The 16202-nt window shown below is 36.7% G+C and overlaps 1 protein-coding gene across 1 annotated transcript in view; it reads left to right on the top strand.

Moving 5' to 3' along the window:
- Positions 1 to 11933, top strand: part of ZC3H15 (zinc finger CCCH-type containing 15) — a 40982-nt gene extending 29049 nt beyond the window's left edge. The window contains exon 12 of the transcript XR_016394098.1: positions 4434 to 11933. The gene's annotated coding sequence lies outside the window, so the exon portion shown is untranslated. The remainder of the gene's footprint in view (positions 1 to 4433) is intronic.
- The last annotated feature ends 4269 nt before the right edge of the window (positions 11934 to 16202 follow it).

The following is a 16202-nucleotide window of genomic DNA, read 5'->3' as shown; positions in this document are numbered from 1 at the left end:
GTTGTGAGGTGATACCTCGTGGTTTTGATTTGCATTTCTCTAATAATTAACGAAGTTGAGCACCTTCTCATGTGCCTGTTAGCCATCTGTGTATCTTTGGGAAAATGTCTATTCAGATCTTCTGCCCATTTTTTGATTGGGTTGTTTGTTTTTCTGATATTAAGTTGTATGAGTTGTTTGTATATTGTGGATATTAAGCCCTTGTCTGTCACATCATTTGCAAATATTTTCTCCCATTATGTAGGTTGTCTTTTCATTTTGTTGATAGTTTCCCTTGCTGTGCAAAAGCTTTTAAGTTTAATTAGGTCCTATTTGTTTATTTTTGCTTTTATTTCTTTTGCCTTGGGAGACTGATCCAAGTAAATTTTACTGTGCTTTGTGTTAAGAGTGTTCTGCCTATGTTCTTTTCTAGGAGTTTTATGGTTTCAGGTCTTAATTTAGGTCTTCAAACAGTTTTGAGTTTATTCTTTTATATGGTGTGAGGGAATGTTCTAATCTTATTGTTTTACATTTGGCTTTCCAGTTTTCCCAGCACCACTTGTTGAAGAGACTGTCTTTTTTTCATTGTATATTCTTGCCTCTTTTGTCATAGATTAATGACCATAGGTACATGGGTTTATTTCTGGGCTCTCTATTCTGTTCCATTGTTCTATGTGTCTGTTTTTATACCATTACCATATTGTTTTGATTACTGTATCTTTGTAATATAGTCTGAAGTCTGGGAGGGTTATACCTCCAACTTGGTGCTTTTTTCTCAGAATTGCTTTGGCAATTCAGGGTCTTTTGTGGTTCCATATAAATTTTAGGGTTATTTGTTCTAGTTCTGTGAAAAATGTCCTGGGTATTTTGATAGCAATTGCATTAAAACTGTAGATTGCTTGCTTTGGATAGTATGGCCATTTTAATAATATTAATTCTTCAAACCCAAGAGCATAAGATATCTTTCCATTTCTTTGAATCATCTTCAATTTCCTTCATCAATATTTTATAGTTTTCAGAGCATAGGTCTTTCACCAGCTTAGTTAAATTTATTCCTAGGCATTTTTAATGGGATTTAAAATTTTTTTCTCATTCTGATATTTCATTATTAGTGTATAGAAACACACCAGATTTCTGTATATTAATCTTGTGTCCTGCAACCTTGCTGAATTCATTTATTAGTTCTAATACTTTTTGGATGGAGACTTTAGGGTTCTCTATATAGAGTATCATGTCATCTGCAAATAGTGACAGTTTTACCTCTTCCCTTCCAATTTGGATACATTTTATTTCTTTTTCTTGTCTGATTAATGTGGCTGGACTTCCAATACTATGTTAAATTGAAGCAATGAGAATGGGCATCATTGTTTTATTCCTGAATTTAGAGGGAAGGCTTTCAGCTTTTCACTGTTATTTTGGCTGTGGGTTTGTCATAAATGGCCTTTATTATTGGGATATGTTCCCTCTATACCCACTTTGATGAGAATTTTTATCATTAATGGATGTTGAATTTTGTCAAATTCTTTTTCTGTGTCTATTGAGATGATCAAGTGATTTTTATCTTTCTTTTGTTAATGTGGTGTATCACATTGATTTGCATATGTTGAACCATCCTTGTGACCCTGGAATGAGTCCAAGTTGATCATGTTGTGTGATCCTTTTTATATATTGTTGGATTTGCTTTGCTAATATTTTGTTGAGGACTTTTGCATCTATATTCATCAAAGATATTGGCCTGTAATTTTCTTTTTTTGTAGTGTCTTTGGTTTTGGTATCAGGTAATGGTGACCTCGTAGAATGAATTTGAGAGTATTCCCTCCTCTTCAATTTTTAGGAATAGTTTGAGAAGGATAGGTATTAGTTCTTCTTTATATGTTTGGTAGAATTCCCCTGTGAAGCTGTCCAGTTGTGGACTTTTGTTTACTGGGAGTTTTTAAATTACAGATTCAATTTCACTTCTAGTGATAGGTCTGTTCAAATTGTCTGTTTCTTCTTGACTCAGTCTTGGCAGGCTGTATGTTTCTAGAAATCTGTCCGTTTCTTCTAGGTTGTCCAGTTTGTTGGCATATAACTGTTCATAGTGTTCCCGTATGGTTTTTTGTATCTCTGTGGTATTGGTTGTTATTTCTGCTCTTTCATATCTAAGTCCTCTCTTTTCTTCTTGGTGAGCCTGGCTAAAGGTTTATTGATTTTGTTTATCTATTTTAAAAAACAGCTTTTGGTTTCAATGATCTTTTCTTTTGTTTTTCTTTAAACTCTATTTATTTCCTCTCTGATCTATATTATTTCCCTCCTTCTGCTGACTTTGGGCTTTGCTTGTTCTTCTTTTTCCAGTTCTTTTAGGTGATAGGTTAGGTTGTTTATTTGAGATTTTTCTTGTTTCTTGAGGAAGGCCTTTATCACTATGAAATTCCCTCTTAGATGTGCTTTTTCTGAATCCCATAGATTTTGGAAAGTTGTGTTTTCAGTTTCATTTGTCTCAAGGTATTTTCTGGTTCCCTCTTTGATTTCATTGTTGATCCACTAGATTTTATTAGCATGTTGTTTAGCCTCCATGTGTTTGTTCTTTTCCTGTTTTTCTTTCTGTAGTTGATTTCTAGTTCATACTGTTGTAGTTGGAAAAAATGCTTGATATAATTTCTATCCTCTTAAGTTTGTTGAGGCTTGTTTTGTTATCTAGTATATGACCTACGCTGAAGAATGTTCCACGTGCACTTGAAAAGAATGTGTATTCTGCTGTTTTTGAATGTAGTGTCCTGTAGATATCAATTAAGTCCAGCTGGTCTACTGTGTCATTTAAGACCACTTGCCTTATTTCCTGTCTGGAGATCTGTCATTGATATCAGTGAGGTATTAAAGTCTCCTACTATTATTGTCTTATTGTCAGTTTCTCCCTATATATTTGTTAGTATTTGGTTCATATGTTTAGGTGATCCTGTATTGGGTGTGTGTGTGTTAACAAGTGTAATATCCTCTTCTTGTACTGATCCCCTTATCATTATGTAATGCCCTTCTTTGTCTTTTGTTATAGCCTTTGTTTTAAAGTCTATTTTGTCTGATATGAGTATTGCTAGTCCCCAGACTTGTCTTCTTAGAACATTGTTTTAATCATGTCTTCCACCTTCATAATTCTTCAGTGGCTCTAAATTACCTACCAAATAGAATCTAAATGTTCAGGCATGCTCTTCAAAGTCTTCTTTAGTCTGATCTCAGCTTCCTTCTCTTACATTATTATTTCTTTTACAGTTTTATTGAGATGTAATTGACATACAGCAATATATACATTTAAGATGTACAGTGTAGGGACTTCCTTGGCAGTCCAGTGGTTAAGACTCTGCGTTCCCAATGCAGGGGGCATGGGTTCAATCCCTGGTTGGGGAACTAAGATCCCCACATGCTGTGTGGCACGGCCAAAAAGAATATTAAAAAAAAAAAAAGACGTACAATATAATGACTTGACTTACATATGTTGTGAGATGATTACAGTAAGGTTAGTTAACATCCATCATCTCATATAGATACCAAAAAAAGTGGGGGAAATGTTTTTTCCTTGTGATGAGAAATCTTAGGATCTACTCCCTTAACAACTTTCAAATATACCATACAACAATGTTAACTACAGTCATTGTGTTGTACATTACACCCTCTGTACTTATTTATCTTATAACTGGAAGTTTGTACCTTCTGCCCACCTTCATCCAGTTTTTCACCTCCCATCTTTGGCAAACACAAATCTAATCTCTTTTTCTGTGAGTTTGGGTTTTTTTGGTTTTTTGGATTTCACACATAAGTGAGATCATACAGTATTTGTCTTTCTCTGTCTGACTTATTCCACTCAGCATAATGCCCTTAAGGTCATCCATGTTGCAGTATTATCATTTCTTTAGTCAAGTAACTCACAATGTTAATATTTACTTAACTTTTCTGATCCTGAGTTACCTCATTAGTAAAATGGGGATCAAAATGTTTATTTCTCAGTTATAAAGCTGAAAGGGGTATTATATGTAAAGAATGTAGCTTAGTACATAGATATTTAGTACTTGCCAAGTACTTAGTACATAGGCACTGAGGAACTGGTAGCTATTATATTATTACATACTGTAGTTTTGTATGTCTTATCTACCTGTTTCTACTTTGTGAAATATTCTCTTCCTCTTCTCTAGTCTCCCTATCTCCGCATTCCTAAATCCTTCCTATCCTTGAATGTTCCGAAGATGCATTCCCTTGAAACTACCTTTGATTCCCCGCAAACTGGGGGTATAAAATTCACATGATGATTAATATATATGTCTTTCCACCTTGTTTATTTGTGTGTGTATCTTTGCTTCCATAATAGAGCATTGTTTGCTTGAGGACAGGAACTCTGTCATTCATTATAGTGCCTTCCCCACACCCCAGTGCTGTGCTTTTAGTCAATGAATATTTGTTAATTTTCAAAATTTTTATCATTAAAGGGCTCATTTTTTTGGATGTATGAAGCCTCTGAGAACTATGGTACTACATTTGCCAAATATGGTACATTCATGTAGTGAAATACTATGCAGTTGTTTAAAAGAATCAAGTAGATTTTTCCATTTACTGACATGAAAAGATGACCATGATATTCTATTGAGTATTTAAAAAGAAAAAAGGCAAGTATGAGAACTCTACTGAAAAGTATGTATGGGTGTATCTGTATATTCCTTTAAAATAAAAAAAAAGAATGTTTTAAAACTGTATACCTGTTAACAATATTTGTCTTTGTAGTATGGTGTTTATGTAGTATGTTTGTAGTTGTTTGTAGTAGGAAGGGAATGTAATTACAGAGACCCTTGACTTTCAGATTTTTTCTTTCTGTGTGTGTGGCAAAAAAGAAAAAACAAAATACATAACATTAAATTTACCATCTTAACCATTTTTAAGCGTCAGTTCTATAGTGTTAAGTATGTTCACGTTATTTTGCAACAGATCTCTAGAACTTTTTCATCTTGCAAAACTGAAACTCTATACCCATTAAACACTAATTCCTCTTTTATCCTTCCCCCTACCTAAAGCTATGGGCCACCACCTTTCTGCTTTTTGTTTCTATGATTTTGATGACTTTAGATGCTTAATATAAGTGGAATCATACTGTGTGTGTGTGTGTGTGTGTGTGTGTGTGAGAGAGAGAGAGAGAGAGAGAGAGAGACTGATGACTTTGCTTAGCATAATGTCCTCCAGGTCCATTGATGTTGCAACATGGGACAGGATTTCCTTATTTTTAAAGGCTGCATGATATTCCATTGTATGTAAATACCACGTTTTGTTTATCCATTCATCTGTCAGTGGACACTTGGGTTGTTTCCACCTCTTGGCTATTGTGAATAATGCTGCAATGAACATGGGTGTATAAATATCTCTTCAAGATCCTGCTTTGAATTCTTTTGTATATATACCCAGAAGTGGGATTGCTTAATCATATAGCAATTGTATTTTTATTTTTTTTAATGAAACTCCATACTGTTTTCCATAATGGCCACACCATTTTACATTTCCACCAACAGTGCACAAGGGTTCCAATTTCTCTGCATCCTTGACAATATTTGTTATTCTGTTCTTTTGATAATGGCCATCCTAATGGGTGTGGATGATATCTCATTGTGATTTTGATTTGTATTTTTATGATTGATTATTGATATTGAGCATCTTTTCATATGCTTGTTGGTCATCTGTATATCTTCTTTGGAGGATTATCATTTCAAGTCCTTTGCCCACTTTTTAGTCAAATTATCTGCTTTTTGTTGTTGAGTTACAGAAGTTCCTTATATATTCTGGATATTAGCCCTTTATCAGATATGTGATTTGCAAATATTTTCTCCCATTCTGTAGGTTGCCTTTTCACTCTTGATTATTTCCTTTGGTGTGCAGAATTTTTAAGTTTGATATCGTCCCATTTGTCTATTTTTGCTTTTTTTGCCTGTGCTTTTGATGTTATATCCAAGAAATCATTGCCAAATTTAATGTCCTGAAGCTTTTCCCCTAGTTTTCTTATAGGAGTTACAGTTTTAGACCTTATGGTTTAGGTCTTTCATCCATTTTGAGTTAATTTTTAATATGGTATAAGGTAAGCTTCCAAATCACTTTTGGCTTGTGGATATCCAGTTTTCCCAACACTGTTGTTGCAGAGACTCTCCTTTTCCTTTTTTCAGTCTTGTACAAGTTGTCTGGCCATATACGTAAGGGTTTATTTCTGGGCTCTCTATTCTGATCCATTGGTCTATATATCTGTTTTTATGTCTGTACCCTTGATTGTCTGTAACTTGATTGGTCATCTCATATATTCCTCATAACAACCATGTGAGCTGGGTGTTATTATCCCTATGTTACATAAAAGGTAATTGAGTTCCAGAGAGGTTAAGAAAATGTCCCAAGGTCAAATAGCCAATAAGTGTCAGAAGCAGAATCAAAGCTTAGTCATTTTTAAGGGTATTATTTTATGAATAGTTCTTTATTCTTAACCATAGCTGATATACTGTGGGGCTATTGTGATCACCAATATGAAAATCAGCATTACTATGATTTAACTAGAAGAATATCTGAGTCTATTCAACGGCTTACTTCTGGGCAATGGATTTGCAAGATGAATTAATTGGGCCAAGGCACAGCAGAGCCATTCAGAATAAATACTGAACCCTGGGATCCAAATGATCATGCAGTGATACCAGTGAACTCCTGAAGCAAAAGCTTAACCATTTAATGGATCTATTCATTTCATTCCTGGACCTCATTCGTTTCTTCTCCACATGGCATTTCCCTCACAACAGTTCTTATAACAACTTTTTAGTTAGAACGACATGCTGTCATTATGCATAGCATTTACTGTGTGAAGCTGTTGTGCTTGCTTCACATGGACAACTTGTTGCTACAGAGTAATTCATTTAAAGTCATTATAGGAGAAGGGACCACTTGGGTGCTGTGTCTTCTTAGCAATGACTTTAGTTCAGTCAAATATGGAGGGGAAAAAGTAGTCAAATCCCTCTAGTTCTGTGCCTTTGTTAAGCATCTCAACTTTTTCATTTATTCAGCAAACACTTATGCAGCTACTATGTGCATACACTACACTAGGTGTAGGGGATACCAGAGGTAGAAACAAAACAAAACAACCCACCTGTCTTCATGAGACCCCAGTATCATGGGAAGATGGGAAAATAAATGGATGATTTTAATATTGAATACATTGTAATAGAGATAGGCATGTGCCCTATGGAAGCCTGTGAGGGAAGAGCTTAACTCAAGAGAAAGATCAAGAAGGTATCCCACAGACACCTTCTTATAATAATACTTTAACTAAATCTACAGAAGTGTGAGCAAGCGTGGATCATAGTTCAGTACAATTGGAACATGAAAAGGGGTCGTGGGAGATTTCTCATTTCATGGTTGAAAGCATTCTAGGCATAGGAAACCATAATTAAGATTCAGGATCTTAAAAATCCAAAAGCAAGTTTACAGTCAAATATAATAACATTGCTTAAAGTAAGGGAATATTATAGGCTCAATTCTTGGATTCTTCTAAGACTTTTAATGACTTAAGTAAACTAGTACTTCTGGCCTTTAGATTAGGCTAGAAAGTGAGATTTGAAGTCCTGAGGTACTGAGGGGGCTTGTGCAGGGGAATGAAGCCTACAGTGAGCCTTTACACCTGAGATAGTTAGAGAAAGAGCCCGCACGGTAAAGAGCTCATCACCTCCTGCTTCTTAAAATGGCTGAAAAATTTTTGCTGCGTACTGAGTCCTGAATATTACCAGAGATAGTCATCTCCTTTAGCAGTCAATTTAATCAAACCCAAGCAGTAGCCGAGTTAATTCTACTATGTTATGCCATCAAAGACAGGTTTTGATCTCCAAATGGTGGATTTTTCCCCTTACTTGCATATCCCACTCACCCCAGTCTCCTCCAGTTCTTAATGAATTACTCAAAAATAACTTTCAAGTATAGTTATTATTAATGTCTTGGTCTAATATGTTTATAATTCAGTAGACATTAGACCATTTAGAGCATAAATTAGATTTGATTTAATTACATTGACTAAATTCTCTAATATTTATTTAATTAGATAACCCAGGAAAAAAAATTAAATAATCTCTAATTAACGTGATAAGTGAAAAATTTGAAATAATGGATTAAGTTATACATGTCTGGTATTAATATACAAAATTTATTCTTGAATTCCTTCATATATTCAATATTAAAATGAAAAAATATCTTATTTTCAGAGCTTACCCAAATTTCAAGTTAGTTTCTGTCAACTGTGTGAGTCTTTCAACAATTCCCTTAGGTTTTTCTTTCTGAAAAATAGCAAAATAATACATTGGAGCTTAATATTTCCTGCAGATTGGAAGGTGTTACTATACATATGTTTTGGAGTCCCACGTTTGAACATAAAAAGAAGAAATGTTTCTCTCTCCTTACATAACTCCATCCTTGGCCCCCATACTTATGCACAGACCACAAACTGACAAAAGTTGTATATCCCAAAACTGGATAAAGAAGAAAGAAGAAGCTTACCTAGAAGTCATGATTCCTTGCTTCTTAGGGTCCCTGAAAATTACCTCATGTCTAAGCACATTCATAGCATCAGATGCCTCACCCAATGGCCAGAAACCATGTAAGCAAGGCATGGTTGCCAGAACTAGTAAGGATTTCTTGAATCTGTACCCAAAGTGGGTTGAAGAGTACAGAAGTGTAGGCACAAGAGCCCTCTTGGCCTCAGAAGTAAAAATTCATAGCCAGTGTGTCATCCCTCCTCCTCCCCCAGCTGTACTGGAGTCTTGCTTGCCAAGTGTTTTTCTCATCTGTTTACAGACACTGCTGTATATGTGTATTGAAAGGTGTGGCTGATTTGGACTTGAATAAACTTTTTCTTGGAATCTTCTAATTGTATGATATAACACCATGAACAACTTCTTTGTTATATGAAGGAAAAGCATGATAACACACTGGTGGCCCCAAATGGAGATTGGCTGCTATTGCAAATTGTTGGGAGAGCAGAAACAAACAAATGTTATATAGATTAAAATATTGTTTTGATTGGCACAGTGTAAAATGCTCATGGGGATGAGGACATCTTTAGCAACAAATGAACTGAACATTGACTCTAAAAGGAAAGTGGATATCAAATTAATACAGGTAGAATATCAACCATAAACCTTGGTAGAACAGTGGTCCCAACAAAAACCCCAAATGTAGAGTTTTTAAATATATATGTATTCACAAGCAGTATTGGAAAACTTTTGTATCCATTTCTCGGTATCTCAGTACTGGGAATATGTAACGTATTTTGGCATAGATTCAAAGAATAGCAATAAAAATATGTGAGACAGATTAATTTAGAAGACATCTAAAGGATTAAATGGAGGTTGGTTATGAAACGGATTGACAAAGAATACCCTGCCCTTATTTCAGTTCTCCTTGTTCCATGAAGGAGGTGAACTGGCCAACCATTTAAATGACTACTTTGTTCCCGGGATATAGCTCATCCCAAATAGCTTTTGCATTGCTAACTCACAAAGGAGAAAAAGAAGAAGGATTCCTCAAGGGTTTCTAGGGGCTGTGGACTAGTTTGAATACACCCTGCTCTCTGTACTTAGTATCCAGCAGAGTTCAGAACACAAATAGGCACTTAATAAATAATGTTGACTTGAATGGATTAACTAGATTTTTTACTGTAGTTTAAAATCAATCTCTTTTGGGACAAATATCAAATTATCTTTCTTTAAATGTTTCTAATGTTATACTATTTAAATCACAGTGTAAAAGTAAATAATCATAATTTTATTTATTTATGCCTGTGTTGGGTCTTCATTGCTGCACGTAGGCTTTCTCTAGTTGTGGCGAGCGGGGGGCTACTCTTTGTTGTGGTGCGCAGGCTTCTCATTGCGGTGGCTTCTCTTGTTGCAGAGCACAGGCTCTAGGCGTGCGGGCTTCAGTAATTGTGGCACGTGGGCTCAGTAGTTGTGGCACACGGGCTTAGTTGCTCCGCCGCATGTGGGATCTTCCCGGACCAGGGCTCGAACCCCTGTCCCCTGCATTGGCAGGCAGATTCTTAACCACTGCACCACCAGGGAAGTCCACTAATCATAATTTATTAAACATATGCTATTCAAAAAAAACTTGCTCACTGAAAAGCAAGCTCAGAGGCACCCTTAAACCAACCCTTGCCCTAGATATTAAATTTCACTGCATCCGGTAAGAACAGATGAGCTGATATATTCTATTTATAGTTGATTCATATCCTTCTTCATCATTGAATGAGTTCCAGGAGATAAGTGGGATGTTGTCACTTTGTGCCGTAACATTTTATCATTCTCTAATTCATTAGAAATGCTGATGGGTAATTTCTTCCTCATATTTCTACAAAGCCTGAGTTGCAAGATTTTAAGCTCAATGGTAAAAACACAGCTACATATTATCACCCTTGACATTTGCAGACTGAAGAGAATTCTTTTTTCCACTTGGTTTCTGGCTTCACTCACTGACTCAATAAACAGGACTTATTTATTGGAGAAAGATTTAAAGACCAAACCCAGCATGGTGAAAATGGCAAGAGAATAGATTTTGGAGTAACACAGCCCTAGTCACAAATCCTGACTATTCCCCTTAATAGCTAGATGACCCTGACCTTCTAACATTCCTCATCTGTAAAATGTGGAGAAAAAGATTTGTCCTGGGGACGCTGAGTTTTTGAAGAATAAAATGCATGTGAAGCACTTAGCACAAAGCCTGACAGTTTATAACTGTCAGCTCCTTCCCCTCTCTTTTCTCTTCTCTTCATGTTGTACAACATAATAATGACTCCAGAAGAAAAGATCCAGCAATACATTTCTCCATCCTTCATTTAGACAATTATTTAGTTTTCCTTCTGCTAATACTCATTATACAATTCTACCACATTAAAATATGAACAATAGATTATGATTAATATATAATAATGATGATGATATTTTTTATGTACAACACCTTCCAAGTTATTTGCCACATATTGTAATAAGCTCTAAAGGGCATGGTTGCCTCATATAACAGCTCAGGAGTAGGGCTATCATTAGGCCAGGCTTGATCTAGATGCTCAAAGGATGTCATCAAGAACTTGGTTTTGAAGTTTTTACATAATATACAGGCTAGGTCCTCCCCTAGTGGCCCTGATGATGCAGGAGAGGGAAATTCTTTGAGAGAGATACTGGAGAAGGCAAGAGGGGACGAGCAGAGACATTGAGCAGGTTGCCGGGTGGAAGGACACTCCAGGCAGAGGGAAATCAAATGCAAAATTAATGGCGAAAGGCGTGTATTTGGTATATCTGGAGAAAGAGCAAGGAAGCTAGTGTGCTGAAGCAGAGTGAACTACAGAGTGGTAAGCGATGAAATCAGAGAAGCAATAAGCAGCCAATTAATCTAGGGCCTCCCAGGCCATTGCACAGATATTGGCTTTTGCTCTGAGTAAGATGCACAGCCATTGGAGGATTTAGAATAAAGGAATGGCACGATCTGACCTACATTTTAAAAGGTTCACTCTGGTTGCTGTGTTGAACTAGGCCAAAGGGAAATAAGAGAAAGCCCGGGAGACAGATAAGCAAATTTTCAATAGAGCAGGTAGAAGATAATAGTACCTTGGACAAGGATATAGTGATGAAATACTGGGAAAGTTTGAATTCTGAATATATTTTGAAGGTAGAACCCCCCGGATTTTCTCATAGTCTAAATGGGGAATATGATAGGAAGCAAGGAGTTAAAGATGTTAGGAAGGTCTACAGGAGCGAGAACTTAAGGGAGAAAAATGGGAAATTTGGTTTTAAACGTGATGTTTGTGATGCCTAATAGACAGCCAGCATGTTTTTAGCTGATTATATAAAGTACTTACTGTGTTCTAGACAGTTTTAAGTGCCTGTGTGCATTAACTCATTTAATCCTCATTACAACCCCATGAATTGGTGTTTTTTTTTTGTCTTTTTTAGGCATCCTCGGTTATCAATAGTATTTAAAGCCATGAGTCTGGATGAGACCACCAAGAAAGTAAGTGTAGATACAGCAAAGAACAAAGACTGAGCTCAGTACACTCCAATGTTTAGCATTTAGAGATATGAGGGGAAACCAGTGAAGGAGATTAAGGAAGAGTGGCCCACAGGGGAGAAGGGGGACATTAAAAATGGACGTCCCAGGAACCAAGTGAAGTCAGTCTATTGAAAAAGATGAAATTATCACTGTGTCTACAGCTGCTCATATTTCAGGTAACATGAGGACTGAGAATTGACCACATTTCAGTGGAATAGTGAGGGCAAAAGCTTGGTGGGAATAGATCCAAGAGAGATGGGAAGAGAGGAAATAGAGACACCTAGCGAGTACAGGCAACTCTTTGGAGGAGTTTTTCTCTAAAGGGAGCAGAGAAATAAGGTGGCAGCTGGAAGCAAATGTAGGTCCAGGAAGGTTTTTTTATTTTGTTTTTGTTTTGTTTTGATTTTAAATTGACTTTATTTTTAGAGCAGTTTTAGTGCACAGCAGAATTGAGCAGAAGATAGAGACGTTTCCCACATGTCTACTGAGGATACATGTATATACAGCCTTGCCCACCATCAAAGTCCCACACAAGAGTGCTGTATTTGTTACAATCGATGAACCTATATTGACAGATCAGTATCACCCAAAGTCTGTAGTTTACATTAGGGTTCACTCTTGGTGTTTTACATTCTTTGGGTTTTGACATATGTATAATATGTATCTACCACTATAGTATTATACCTAGTAGTTTCACTGCCCTAAAAATCCTGTGTTCCACCTATTCATCCCTCTCTCCCCCAAACCCTAGCACCACTGATCCTTTTACCTTCTCCATAGTTTTGCCTTTTCCAGAACCAAATTCTCTAAAACTCCTCAGTGCTCTGCCTATTCATATCCTCACCCCCACCCCACCCTTGCAACAACTGATCTTTTTATGGTCTCTATAGTTTTGCCTATTCTAGAATGGCATATAGTTAGAATCATACAATATGTAGCCTTTTCAGATTGGCTTCTTTCACTTAGTAATATGCATTTAAGATTCCTCCATGTCTTTTCACGGCTTGATAATTTATTTCTTTTTAGCACTGAATATAGTCAATTGTCTGAATGTACCACAGTTTATTTATCCATTCACTTACTGAAGGACATCTTGGTTGCTTCCATGTTTTGGCAACTATGAATCAAGCTGCTGTAAACATCTTTATGTGCAAGGTTTTGTGTGGATACAACTCTTCAATTCATTTGAGTAAATACCAAGGAGTGCAATTGTTGGATCTTATGGTGAGACATGTTTAGTTTTGACAGAAATTGCCAAACTGTCTGCCAAAGTGGCTGTACCATATTGCATTCCCACCAGCAATGACAGTTCCTATTGCTCCACATCTTCACTAGCATTTGCTGTTGTTAGTGTTTTGGATTTTGGCCCCAACTAATAGGTGTATAGTGGTATCTCATTGTTATTTTAATTTGCACTTCTCTAATGACATATGACATATGATGTTGAGCATCTTTTTATATGCTTATTTGCCATTTGTATGTATTCTTTGATAGAGTGTCTGTTCAGGTCTTTGGCTCATTTTTCAATGTAGTTGTTGATTTTCTTATTGTTGAGTTTTAAGAGTTCTTTGTATATTTTGGAAAACCGTCCTTTATAGATATGTCTTTTGGAAATATTTTCTCCCACTCTAAGGCTTGTCTTCTCATTTTCTTGACATTGTCTTTTGCAGAGCAGAAGTTTTTAATTTTAATGAACTCTACCTTATAATTCTTTCTTTCATGGATCATGCCTTTGGTGTTACATCTAAAAAGTAATTGCCATATCAGAGGTCATCTAGCTTTTCTGCTATGTTATCTTCTAGGAGTTTTATAATTTTTATATTTTACATTTCTATATGATACATTTTGAATTAATTTTTGTGAAGGGCATAATTATCCTTAAAATGTTCATGGGATATTTTGTGATGTCCCTTCTTTCAATTCTTTCTTGCTTCTCCTCCTAGTATTCCCATTATGTGTATGTTACCCCTTTTATCATTGTCCCACAGTTCTTGGATATTCTGTTCTGGGGTTTTTTGTCTTTTTTTTAAAGTCTTCTGTTTCCTTTTCAGTTTTGGAGATTTCTATTAACATATGCTCAAGCACAGAGATCCTTTTCTGAGCTGTGTCCTGTCTACCCATAAGCCCATCAAAGGCACTCCTCATTTCCATTACAGCTTTTTTATGTCTAGTATTTCCTTTTTATTCTTTCTTAGAATTTCCATCTCTCTGCTTACATTGTCCATCTGTTCTTGCATGCTGTCTACTTTATTTGTTAGAGCCCTTAATTAGCATATTAATCATAGTTGTTTTAAATTCCTGGTCTGATTATTCCAACATCCCTGCAATATCTGAGTCTAGTTCTAGTGCTTGCTGTCTCTTCAAACTGCATGTTTTGCCTTTATAACCAGACATAATATATTGGTTAAAAGGCACTGTGGTAAATAGACCTTTAGTAAAGTGGTAGTAAGGTGTGGGGGAAGGGAAAGTGTTCTCAGGTCTCAGTCTTTCAGAGAGCCTGTGCCTCTGAACTGTGAACTTCACAAGTGTGTCTCAGTGTTTTCCCCCAGGTGGGACAGAATGGCTAGAGGGAGATGGAGTTAGCTACTTCCCTTCTCTCACATGGAAGGCTAAAAGGGATTGGGATTGGGTATTTCCTTTCTCCCACGTGGAAAGCTAGAATGGGCTAGACTTGGGTATTTCCCTTCTGATAAAATCTCAGTAGTTTAGGCTCTGTAAAATAGTTTCTCTTATGGGCAGGACTTGTTAAGAAAAAAATGCTCTTATGTATTTCAAAATGATTTCTTTTCTCCTCCTCCTTCCAGAAACCCAAGCGAATTTTCCTCTGATATTCACTGCAAGAACCAGGTCAAGCTCCTGGAGATAAAACTCACAAAATTGTGGGGACCTGCTGATGACTGGGTCCCCCTGGAGTCTTTAACTCTCAGGCTTGTGCACACTGAGCCTCCAGCAATTTGTCAATTACAGTTCAGGTTTTCATATCCCAGCACCCGTTCTCATGAAGGTTTCTGCTCCAGTAAGTTGTGATTCTCTGTATTTACCTGTCTCTCCAGTTTGGGAGGTAGTGGTTTGCCCATGACCTCACTTCTCTGATGGAGCTAAGAAAAATTGTTGATTTTTCGATTTGTTCAGCTTTTTACTTGCTGTCAAGACAGAATGACAATTGCCAAGCTCCTTACAGGCCAGATCAGAAACCAGAAGTCTGTTTTTGTTTTTAAGATAGGAATATTACAGAATATGTGTCTACTGATGGGAAATGATTTGTGGGGGTAGGAAAATTGATGATACAGAAGAGAGGGTATATTTGAAAGAGAGAGATCCTGGAGAAGGTGAGGGGATGGGATCCAGTGCTCAATAAGGAGCTACTGGATTTAGATAAGCACACAGACATTCATCCATGGTGAAAGGTCAGGCAGAGTACATGGGGCCCAATGCAAGTAGGTCAGTAGATGTGGTGTGGGGAGTATGTGGAAGTTCTCTTCTGACTGCTTCCATTTTCTCAATGAAATGGGAAACAAGTCATTACAGAGTGAAGACTGGAGAAGTGGCAACAAAAGTTTGAAAAGAGGTAAGAGGTAAAGTAATTAAGAAATGAACTGACTGGGAAAGTAGAGTAGGCTTTCAGGGCTGTGCCAAAGCATGAATCTGAAGGGAGAATAATCAGCATGGTCATTAGTCTTCAGCTATGTTCAGCTTTTTTTTTTTTTCCTGGGGTAGATATATTTATTTTGGTAACATACATTAAGCGGCACTAATTACACAGTAACTATAAGGTAACTAACATGAAACCACAGAACTGTAACTTTGCCACAGCTGCGTGGACTTGGGCCTTTATGGCTGAGCACATTTTCAAAAAACTGGATTGCCACCCAGAGCTATGCCAATGAAATCTGTTAAAATGTAAAGCTCTCAAGTGGTGGCTCACCAGAGTACCTTGCAGCTGACAGATGATGGGCAGGACATGTTAGTTATAAAGTAGTTACAGCCTAATTCACAAAAGTTACCAACTGTTTGTCTTTCAGAAAGAAGCAAGAAGTTAGGAAATTCCTTGAATTAGCGCCTATAGCACCTAGTGTGTCAGGTGGGAGTGCAGAGGAGTGCTGTTAGAGCAGTGTCAGAAGGACCCTGGTGGGTCAGGCAGGGAAGTACAGAGTTGAATTTAA

The sequence above is a fragment of the Delphinapterus leucas genome, chromosome 8 (genome assembly GCF_059928025.1).
Source record: "Delphinapterus leucas isolate spDelLeu-1000000601 "Yukka" chromosome 8, BTC_Dleu_Yukka2, whole genome shotgun sequence".
Classification (NCBI taxonomy): Eukaryota; Metazoa; Chordata; class Mammalia; order Artiodactyla; family Monodontidae; genus Delphinapterus; species Delphinapterus leucas.
The sequence above is the reverse complement of the archived record's forward strand: the minus strand, read 5'-3'. Positions and strand labels throughout refer to the sequence as shown.